At 40.0% G+C, this 12,148-nt stretch overlaps 1 pseudogene; it reads right to left on the bottom strand.

Moving 5' to 3' along the window:
* Positions 1-9,874: 9,874 nt before the first annotated feature.
* Positions 9,875-11,780, bottom strand: LOC118826115 (annotated as a pseudogene).
* Between the last annotated feature and the right edge of the window lie 368 nt (positions 11,781-12,148).

Raw genomic sequence — 12,148 nt, 5'->3', positions numbered from 1 at the left:
ATTGGCCAGTTCTGCTTTATGCTAGTGTTATTAGTTTGGTAGAAATAGCTTCTTGCAGGCATTTCTTGTTATTTGGTTCATACATTAACTTCTCCTTACAGAACCCCTTCAGCTGAGTGATGGTGGGGGGTTTTCTTGTCTGTACTGTCTACTAAAAGTCTTCCATAGCATCACTATGGAGTTTAGAACTGGGCTTTGACTTGTTCATTCCATTACCCTCCATTTCTTCTTTTTCACTTATTCTTTTTGACCCACTGTTTTGTGGCCCTAATGCAAAGAGCTACAACTCATGTCAAGTATTACACAAATAACTCCTTGAGCAGTTGTCATCACTAAAAACAGTCTCAAAAGAAGAGTGAGCCCACCTCCTCTGTTTTACAACAACATGGTCTCTTTAGCTTCATTCACAAAGACTCTCTGTTTCACGTCCATTACTATCAATGTCATTTGGATTTCTTTTCTAATAGTGGGTGGCAGAAGAAGACGATGACATAAATCCATGAAAATTCAAGTAAAATAAGTAAAATCATCAGCATTATTTCTCAAAACAAGCTCAATTATTTGTCACTGCAATAAGACACTTCATAAAATCAACATGCAGGAATAATATGTATAATTTTATAATACAAAACAACATTTATATATATATATATATATATATATATATATATATATATATATATATATAGATAGATAGATAGATAGAAATATAGATAGATAGATAGATAGATAGATAGATAAAAAAGATTTAAGATGTTTTCATTTGTCACCATCATCATGCGTAGTTGAGGTTTCATTGTGGAACAGTTATTACTATATAACACACAGAGGTGTCATGATGGAAGTCTACCAGAAGAGGGCAGCTTTAATCCAGATTTGCTGGATTGACGTGAGTTATGCTTTTGAGGAAGTTGAATTGAGACACTGAGGAAACAGGAAAATATGAGACTGCAGCTTTATCTTGTTATTCATAGATGTTCTGTCCCTAAATCTGAATTTCTGATTCTGAGGCTTTGAAAAGAATGTTATTTCTGTAGGTGCACCTTCATTCAGCATGTTGTTTAAGTGACGTGCCTCTGTTTAGCCACTTTGTCTGCTGCCACTGTTAAAGTAAGTCTCCTAATCATAATCTTTTGAGACATTAATACAAATTTGCAGCTGGTTGTAAAAGGCTGAGAAAACTCCACACACAATTTAACCTACTATGTAGAAATGTCCCACGACAGCACATTTGTATAGAAGTATAGCTCCTTATATAAAACAATCTGATCATTAGACAGTTTAAATGAATTTATTAGAAAATATTATTAAGTTATGGGTAGGATATTTTGTTATTTGTCCGATTTATTGAGCCTATTAAGAATGTTAACCCGAGTCAGTGTAAAACACTTGAGGTAGGGGAGAATTAACATGAAAAACACAATAAAATGTTAAAACAAGTACAAAAAGCTGTGAACATCAGATTCAGGAATGGAGAGGAAAAAACTGCACATCTCTTATTAGTTGCAACATCATTCAAATTCAAATCAAAGATTTAACCTAAATGAAATTTTAAACTTATTTTGTGCATTCCTAGTTTACATATTATATACATAAGAATTTAAGGATAATCACATAAAAAGCACACTGACAAAGTGAAGGTAGCACAGAGTGAAACAACAGAACCAATAACAGCTGATGACCTGAAAAAAAGACAAGCTGCATTCCTCTGTTCTTATAACAGATCCACTGACAAATGTAGGAGGAGTCTTTACATGCTTGAACAGTAGCACCAAATCTCTCCTCATTATCTGAACACTGGAACCACCATGATGTTTCTGTGCTCTCTGACTGTCTTCATCATCATGCTGGGTAGGTTTAATAAACCACATTTTTTATCAGAAATACATTTTTATGTTTTCTGTAATTAACTTTTTGGTGAGGTGTATGTGTGTGGTAAGTTTGGACAAGTGGCGATACATCTAAAAATTCTTAAAAGAAAATTGTGATTTTATTTCTTCCCAGAGAACTGTGTTTCACAGTCAATAGAACCACTGGAGAACAAAGTACTAGTTCATGCTCTTGAAGATAAGACAGTTACTCTCTCCTGCAAGTATAATGATCTTGGTACTCCGACGAGTCTTCAATGGTATCGTCAGTATCCTGGATCCAGACCAGAGTATTTACTGATGTTCATTCCAGCAACAAGAACTGTGAGCGATGCAACCCCACCTTTCCCACGACTGAATGCTACAGAAAATGACCAAACAGTGAATCTGATAATCTCCTCTGCTGCAGTATCAGACTCTGCACTCTACTACTGTGCCCTGCAGCCCACAGTGACAGGAAACCCAGCTACACTGTACAAAAACTCACTGCAGGATGATGCTTTAAATTTTTCAGAGGAAACGTGTCTGTGTGGGTTCCCTCTGATTGATTGCATTTGGGTGTGCCATAGTGTGAAGGAAACAGCTTAATTTGCAGGTGTATCGAAGCGTACGGTCATATGGGTCCACCAGCAGTGCCAAAAACCCAGTCCAACAGGAAATTCTCATCAGAATTGTGGCCAAAAGACAAAACTGATGTCAGTGACCACCAGTGTGTTTCATGATTGTAGAATACAACGCAGGTTCTTCACAACCAATTTCTGAAAGAACACTCTGCAGGGAACTGCACACCTTGAACACATGGAGCAGAGCGACATGCAAGAGGCCTTTGCTCACTGCTGCTCACTAAGTTGCCCAGTTACAGTGGATAAAGAGACACAATAATTAGACTGTTCATGAGTAGAAATGGGTTATCTGGTCAGATGAATCTTGTTTTTGCCTATACTTTGAATGATGCTTGGCAGTAGCTCAAGCTGGAAGAGGCTCTGTGATGTTCTGGGGGTGTTTTAATTATGCGGAAATGCGTCCTAGTAAATTTGAACCACAGTGCCTATATTGCGCTGCTGGACAAACAGGTTTTATCTTACAGAGATCCAACATTCCTATCTGTGTATTCCAATACAATTCTCACTTTCACAGGGCTGCAAATGAGACTGACTGGCATGATAAACATTCAGGAGCATTCACACATCTGGACTGGCCCACAAAATGCCCAGATTTGAATCCTCTTGAAAATCTGTGGGACGACCTGGAATAACAAATAAGACACCAGGGAAGGTGTCAGAGAAATCTGGCTGAACTGTGCAATTCTTTGAGCAAGAGTGGCTGAACATTGATGTCACCTACATCCAGAAACTTGTCCAGTCCATGCCAAATTGAATTGAAGTTGTTATTCATGCTTGTGGAGGTTTTACATGCTATTAGGTACATTTCAGTCACAGGTGACAAATTTTTTGTCCGGTGAGCTTATTAGAATTAAATCTTCTATGAAAGACCACAGTAACAAAGTCAAGAGAGCATAGAATGAAACAATAAAACCAATTACAACTGATGACCATTACAATAAAGAATAATAACAGTTTTAATATCTGAACACTGAAACCACCATGATGTTTCTGTGCTCTCTGACTGTCTTTATGATCGTGTTAGGTGTAGCTAACCTCATTTCTAACTATGTGAAATATATATTTTGTGGTTATGTCTTTATTCATTTTTTCTCTGTTGTGATGTATCTGAGTATTTCAAACCTGCATCTACTGGTGTTTTCAGTCCCCAAACAATTGTTATGTATTGTAAAAGGAAAGGTGATGTAACACAATAGTAAACATTCTCATCTCAACTCTTGTAGAAAGTGCATATTTAATTCTGAAAGATGTCATTTCCACTCCAACACCACAAACTCCTCTGTAAAATATGGTGCGTCAGATCAACCTAAAACAATTACTTCATTTAGTAACAAGCAATGTAACTAGTTTTATTCAACTCAAAGGTTACTTATTTAGGTTGAATAAAGCTAAATAATTTACTTGTTACCACATGAAACTATTTTTTTAGGTTGATTTGACGAGCCACTTTTTGCAAAGTAGAAAAGCATACAGCATTAAGACCAATTAGAACTCTTTTAAAACAATGTACTCTGGTCAGACAAAACAAAAATATAACCTGTTTGGAAATTCAGCTTGTGATGTTTGGGGAAAAAAGGACTAAGAACCCAAGAGCACCATACAAGAGCACCATAGTGAAGTATGGAAGTGGGAGCATACTTCTCTCCAAATGGTACTGGGGCATCACCATCAAAATGAAGTAATCTACTGAGGCATTTGAATGGAGAGTTCAAGGGAGAAGATGAATGTTCCAACAAGACAATGAACCAAACAAATAGCCAACATATATGATGGTGCTGGCCTAGCCAATCTACTGACTTTAATCCCATTGACAGTCTCACTGAACCCATTATACAGACCAAAGCTCAGTCAACAAATTGGTCAGTAGTATTGGTCGATATGAGCTAGTTACAGATAAATCCGTATTGGCATTTATAACAACCTATAAATGACAACTAAAAAGAAAAGGAGAGATGAAGACAGATCATCGTTGCATAATCTGTCCATCAGAGGGTGCTCTCTAACTTCCCTGTTGGCATCACACGTGTTTGGAACACCACAAATCACAACAATCAGCTGACCAAGCAGAGTCAAGCAGAGTGACTATACTCCACAGAAGAGGTTATCAGCTTTCATGGTAAGTTGATATTTGCCAAGGGCAATTAAAGATTTTTGGGAATGGGCTGGTCGAAAGATTTATTTATTTGTTTGTTTGTTTGTTTGCTTGCTTGCTGGCAAAAGCAGATAGAAGCACTGGAGCTAATTTTACTGCTTAGTAAGCTGTATAACTTTGGTAACTTCATCATTACAATACAGAGAATGAATTACTCAAACAACAGAAATGCCTTATCGGATGAGGAGGACTACACGCTAAAAGCTAAAGTGTGGTACCCAGCTCAGTTAGGTTTCTTTTTCTGGCTCATTTTTGCTTGTTTTTTGGCATGTTTAACAAGATGAGTTACGCTGTAAAACTGTAAAAAGTAATTAATCACCTTACTTAAAAAATATAGTGAACTTAACTCATTTGGGCAAAGTTTGCTAAGTTTACTCAGCTTTTCTTTTTGTAATGTGAATGCTTAGATTTGTCTTTTTTGAGCACTGTCCACTTATCATAACTGGAATCTTAACGTTTTCTTAACTTGTTAGTGGTTAACAAGACTTAGGGTTACTACCATAACATGAATTTCCTATACAAAGAGCTATTAAGCTTAACAGCTTGAAAATAAATAACTACTTTCCTTGAAATCTTTTGAGGCAATCAGTTTCCTGATTCTATCTAAGTCAGCTTATGGTAATTTACACTGCTTGAACTGGGTCTCTTCACACATGTACATCTAATCCTTTAGTTTAGACAGTATAAAATGCATTTGGGACATCACCGCTCCTCCTCAAACTTCTCCTCCTTTAAAGCCTCTGATGACTGCACAAAGCCTCTGCATACTTGGTTAGCCCCCTTCCACCCTGTTCTTCCATGGTCAGTCCCCACAGGACCACCACAGAGCAGGTATTATTTGGGTGGTGGATCATTCTCAGCACTGCAGTTACACTGACGTGGTGGTGGTGTGTTAGTGTGTGTTGCACTGGTTTGAGTGGATCAGACACAGCAGTGCTGCTGAAGTTTCTAAACACCTCAGTGTCACTGCTGGACTTAGTCCACCAAAATAGTCCACCAAAAATATCGAGCCAACAGCGTCCTGTGGGCAGCATCCTGTGTCCACTGATGAAGGACTAGATGACTGTGCAGCAACAGATGAGCTACTGTCTCTGATTTTACATTTACAAGTTGGACCAACTAGGTAGGCATGTCTAACAGAGTGGACAGTGAGTGGACACAGTGTGTAAAACTCCAGCAGCACTGTCTCCTCCACTTGTACCAGCGCAACACACAGCACTAACACACCACCACCCAGTCACTGCAGTGCTGAGAATGATCCACCACCCAAATAATACCTGCTGTGTGGGGGTCCTGACCACTGAACAGGGTAACAAGGGGCAAACAAAGGAACAGATGGACTACAGTCTGTAATTATGGAGCTAGAACGTGCACCTATATGGTAAGTGGAGTTGCTTTGAACCTTTGCTACTGAACCTGATTTTATGTTGTTGAGATTTTATGGCAGAACAGTTATTCCCAATTTACACACAGAGATGTAATGATGGAGGTCTACCTTAAGAGGGCAGAGCTCATCTAGATTTGATTGAGGTGAGTTATGCATCTGAGAAAGCTGGAGTGAGGGACCAAGTAAAAGAACCATAAAAAGAATTAAGACTGCAGTTTAATCGTGGTGTTCTCCGATGTTCTGTGGCTTCTGTTTTTCTTTTAAAGTATGTTCAATAGAAATTCATATTTTATATGTTACTAATTATTCCTTCACACAAAACTGAAACTCAATCCTAGAGAGTAAAATGCAGTTTCATAAATTTGAAGGTGAGGCAGTTGTAGGAGAGTTGTATGAACAATTAGCTTATTCAGCACATTACTGAAAGTACTTTTAAATCTGTCAAAGTTGTGAGAATTTACATATGAACAAAAAAAAATATGAACCAAAATCTGATCATCCAACACCCAGAGGGCCAGATGTTTCCCTGCTCTGGGCTTGACCCTCGCTCTCCCGCCTGGAGTGATTCCACCATTCAGCTAATCAGTCAATTATGAGACACAGACACATAGCTCAAAATCTACTGTATGCTGAACTAACCTGTAAAAATACTTGAAACATGATGATTCTTCTCAATCCCAGTGTTAATAATATGTAGTATATGTGAAGCAGTAATGGCCACTGTCACAACAAGCCTGCATCACCATAAGAAGCTTTTTAAGGATTTAAATATACACCACAGAGCCAAAACATTCCAACTACTCACAAACGAATCAAATAACACTGAATATCTCATAACAATGGCTCATGTCAAGGTCTGGAACACATTAGACAGTAAGCGAACTGTTGGTTTCCATAGTTGACATGTTGGATTTGGGAGAGATGGGCAGGCTTGAAGGCCTGAGCGACTCTGACATGGCCAACTCATTATGGCCAGACTGGATCGAAGCATCTCCGAATGGCAAGGCTTGCTCCTGGTCAGCAATGGCGAGTACCTATCAACATTAGTCCAAGAAGAGACAAACCACAAATTGGTGATAGAGTTTTGGGCACCCAAGGCTCTTTAATGCTTGGGGGTAATGAAGGCTATTCTGTCGGGTCTGGACCAACAGAAGGGCTACTGGTCCACATCACCAAAATTTTAATGATGGTTACAGGACGAATGTGTCAGAACTGTAGTGAACATTGGCTGAAACTCTACCTCCGGCAGAGTGTTTACCCAAAAGTTAAGGGCCTTTTGGCTCCAGCAAGTCTGGAAGAAAGGGTGTAAATCTGTCTCCCTACCCAGGCTCAGCCAGATTTCGAATCAAGAGGCTGCACCCCTCTCCTTTGACCTGGAGAAAAACAGGACACCTACGCTAGAATGTGGCAGATGCCTCTCCAAAGTATTGTGGACAACTTTTATCTTAAGTAACAGAAAGTACATTTCTAAGGTGTTTGTCCACTCCAAACTACAACCATTCGTTAGAACTCTTTTTAACTAAACTAGACATACCAAGAACGGAATGTGTACGACTTTGGACGGCCAAATTATAACTTTCTAAAATCCCTAGGGCTCTCAAGCATGGACCCACAGCACCCCCAAGGGGTGAAAATGAGAATTACCACGCCACCACCTAAGGACTGTTACTCACAAAGGACTCCAGGAAAACTTACTGATATGCATGTTTGACTATCAACCTTATTTAATTTACAAGTGATGATGCTTGTATTTTTATACTCAGTTTCTTAGTGTGTATTCATCCTTTCTTTTACCAGACTTCAGGAATGTGTGGGATAACCGTCTGAAAGTTACCTAAATAACCATTTAAAGTAGTGATTTTAGAACACTAAGTATGCACCTAGGTTTCCTTTTCACTTGTTTTATTTAGCCTTTTATTTTTACTCTTCTCATTTACTTGATTTAGTCATTTGAAGTAATGATTGTACTGTGTTGAAAGTTCCCGCAATGAAAAGACACCCAAGGATCATCTATAAAATTGTTTCTGCCTTTGCCATAGTTGTTCTCAGATAATGTGGGTAGAAACTACACGTAGATACCTAAAACGTTAGATTTGCAGGTTATGGATTTTAGTAACCTAATTGATCTGAAAACTGTTTTGTTTAATCGAATTAAACTTTTAAAACTAGCTGAAACAAAGGAGGCAGTGATTTTGGGGAAGGCATTCCTCAAACTATGCACAACCAATCAGAGAACCTTAGGTGAAGAGAACCTATCAGCACTCTGGCACCACCTCCAAAGGGTAGGGCCTCCAGCTGAACAAAACCAGAGTGCACCGCAAAATTTAGGGAGTTCCTGCGTTCGCAACAAGTTTCTAAGTTTGTGCCGGCCTAGGTCAGAAAGACAGGTCAGAAGTATTAGGACGCTAAATTATCAGATCTGAAACCTTTGTTTGTTTGCCTGTTCACCTACACACCTTAAGTTTGAACCACCCTCAGAGAAGGAAGGTGTATATTTTTTTGTCTGGCCCGGGAGGATATATCCATAACTTTCAATTCTGCTAAACAGAGGTAGTTAGTTAAATTAGTATCACCAGCCTCAGAACCCTGATTGCAACCTGAACCTCGCCAGCGGAGTGGGAGCGGTTCGGACACCACGGAGACCCAGCAACAGTGAACAGATCGACCCTCGAAAGGCCACCCAAGCTCCACCGTCAGACGGCCACGAGACGCCTCCGCCCAATCACTGACGGAAAGGCGCGTGCCCACACGGAGATGCAGCATCCATGGCCAGCTAGGAGAGGAACCACCGCGTGAGCTCCAGCCTTCGATCGAGTCTGTCCTGAGACGACCCCTCCTGAAATCAGCCCCCGACTCCCACATAAGCTGGAACCATCAATTTGCAGTCAGGGCCCTGACGCCAATTTATTTAATAAGAGAACTTTTATAGGTACATCCAGCCATATAGTTATTCCCGTCCAGGCTTAGGTTAATTCTCTAGAGGCTCTCCCAAGCAACTCCCCCAAACCACACTGCCTCATACCATTTAGCCGTGAATCACTCTAACTTACTCGAGCTATTTCTTCTTTCATTACTATCACTTTGTTTGTTTTGTTTTGTTTTCTTGTTTTATTTTCTATTGTTTATCATTGAATGTAGTCCAAAAGTAGTTTGATATTTAGCCAATAAATTCTCTTTCCTGAAGCATCCTTGGTGCGAGCGTTTCTCTCTCTTGCCCTGGTCTGTAGACTTAAATCCGGGTTACCTCACACCCTCACATAAGGTTCTAGCAATAATAATATTAAAATTGCAAAACCCGTTACAACTTACTGTCAATTTATCCGCTCCACTATCTATATAGAAGCACTTTGTAGTTTACAACTACAATTACAGACTCTCTGCATTCTTTATTAGCCCCCTTTATTAACCAAAAACATCCAGCCAACAGCATCCTGTGGGCAGCATATTGTGACCACTGATGACCAACACAAACTGTGCAGCAGCAGATGAGCTGTCGTCTCTGACTTTACATCTACAAGGTGGACCGACAAGGTAGGAGTGTCTAATAGAGAGGACAGCACTGCAGTGTCTGATCCACTCACACCAGCGCAACACACACTGACACGTCACCACCACATGAGTGTCAGTGCAGTGCTGAGAATGATCCACCACCCAAATAATACCTGCTCTGCAGGGGTCCTGACCACTGAAGAACAGGGTAACAAAGTATGCAGAGAAACTGTAATTGTAGGACTACACAGTGCTTCTATATAGTAAGTGGAGCTGATTAAATGGAAAAAAAGAGTGCAGACACTGTAGAGTACAGAGAGATGTACTTAATGAAGCAGCTGGGTGGTGTATTTTCAACTATAACACAATTATTTACCTTTGGATAAATTCCAGAGTGCACAAGGCCTCTTCTTGGTATTCCAGGTTGAAATTGTAGTATGAGGCAAACAAAGCTGCCAGGCCTGCCGCAAAGTTGGGATGTGAAGACAAGACCACCTGACCCTCTATACTCATCATCCACTTCACAGAAGTCAGCATATCACCTGAAATCAATAAAAATTCACGGATATAAATATATTTACTGGACCAAACAAAGTTTAAAAAACTACAAAACTACATTGGTACGCTACCTTGAACAATCAATCTTGGGGAATCTAGTAAAGAAACCGATCTCTCCACATCTGCTGGAGTAGCTGTGGCCTGAAACACAGGATACATATAGACTAACATTACTGACACAATTTGAGATTCACTCTGAAATAAATAACACCACAGGTCTCAGAACTGACATTGTAAACAGAGATTATTATTTATATTATACCCTAACATAATTGCAAATCAAATGAACACTTACATCAACTTGTAAAATCAGTGCATCAGACTTCTCTTTGAAGTGTGCCATTAGCAGGAGGACAACACATGGGCCCAGCATGGTCGATCCAATGGCATCAAACCTTGACAAGATTTGCTTAACTTCTCCATTTGTTGGCTTTTGCGGAAAAACTGCACAATCATCTTTCCTCTGTCCTCAATTGCTCCATCCATTTTTTCAAGGATGGAGATGTCTGTAAGTAGCTTGAAGTGATTGTAAAGTTCCTTTGGTGTGAAGAGATAAGGCCAGCCTCTTCTCAGCTCCACTATTGATGGTGCTGGGCTTGCATTGATGGATTTACGCTGCAGGTAGTATGTTGCCTCCATGAGCTGCGTGAGGTGCCCTCTGTCTGCTCCTGCTGGACCCTTGCGAGCATAAAGCTCTTTCATTTCATTTTGCTTCTCTTCTAGACTGGCTTCAGTTTCCCCTTGAGGACAATCAGGTTGCCATCTGACGCACCCATACTGGTCTGACGGCCCTCTTGCACTGTTTTTAGCAGATGAACTGGAGACGCCTTTGACCCTTCTGTGTCTTGCTACCATGCTGTCACGGTTGAGGTGTTCAACACGAGTTTTCAGCTGGTTTACAAGAGAGGCATAACCACTCCCAATTCTGGTGCCATCTTTCAGAATGTCTGCAAAGCTTTTTGGATACTGCTTTACAATCATCTTGGCAATAGTAAGACAATCTGATCTTTTTGGATTAAGCTCGTGAAGACGCATTTCATCTACGACGATTCGAACCATCTCCCGACGATCTCTAGGAGAAGGGCGCTGCTCTCTCGTTTTTTATTCCATGTGGCATCTTGCTCCATGGTACCTTGAAGCTGTCAGGCCAAGTATTGAGGTCTACTGTGCTGGACCTGCTGTTTGTGCTGGCTGGACTTGGCGTGCTAGAGGTGGAGGAGGTATTCCAAAAAGATGGACTACTTGATACGTCTACAGGTGATGAACTGCTGGTCTCTGACTGCAGATCTTTGACACATGTTATCTCTGCTGAACCCATTACAACAATGCAGAAATATTAGTGACAAGTTGTTTCAAATATACAAGCAACTATAGTAACAGCGTTCTACATTAATAAAATTACATACAAACATTTAATTTTAAAGTTAATTAACTTATACCAAAAAAATCAAAAGGCATCTTTTCTGACCAAACTTTTAATCACTTAAACAATTAGGTACATTACCCTCAGTGCTCCACGCTTGTAGTAGTTTGCGACACTGAATAGGTCTTAGGAGTTCCTGTAGATCCTCCTCTTTAATCAGCTTCAAATCTGACTCGCTTTCCACTCGCCAGTTTGCTCGCCAGTTTCTCCAGTAGGGATGAAAGGGTTTGTTTTGGCAAGCCAAGATTGCCTCTCTTATCTTCTCTGCAGTCAAAGACATGATTCTACAAAGAAGGGAATGAGTGATGGAGAATTATTATTGATAAATCATATACCTTGTACTCTAGTAATGGGTAATAATCAAGAAGATCTTCTTGCTTCATGCAACTTAAAGTAGAGGTCTGTGCTGCTACTTCCAGTGAATAGACACCCAGATGAACCAGCTGAACTGCCTGCCGTCTCTCTACAACAAAATACACTTGAGAATCACGATGCACCAAGATCAGCCTGATTTCTCCTACTAGCAATCCATCCTCATCCCTTCCAATGACTACATACATCCCCCTTTTGTACTTTGTACCTTTCAGAATTATGTCATTAACAGCAATTGTATTGCTGGACACAAAATCAAATGGAGAAACTGCCTTT

Source organism: Colossoma macropomum, unplaced genomic scaffold (assembly GCF_904425465.1).
Source record: "Colossoma macropomum unplaced genomic scaffold, Colossoma_macropomum, whole genome shotgun sequence".
Classification (NCBI taxonomy): domain Eukaryota; kingdom Metazoa; phylum Chordata; class Actinopteri; order Characiformes; family Serrasalmidae; genus Colossoma; species Colossoma macropomum.
Note: the sequence above shows the minus strand (reverse complement) of the source record. Positions and strands in the feature narration are given on the sequence as shown.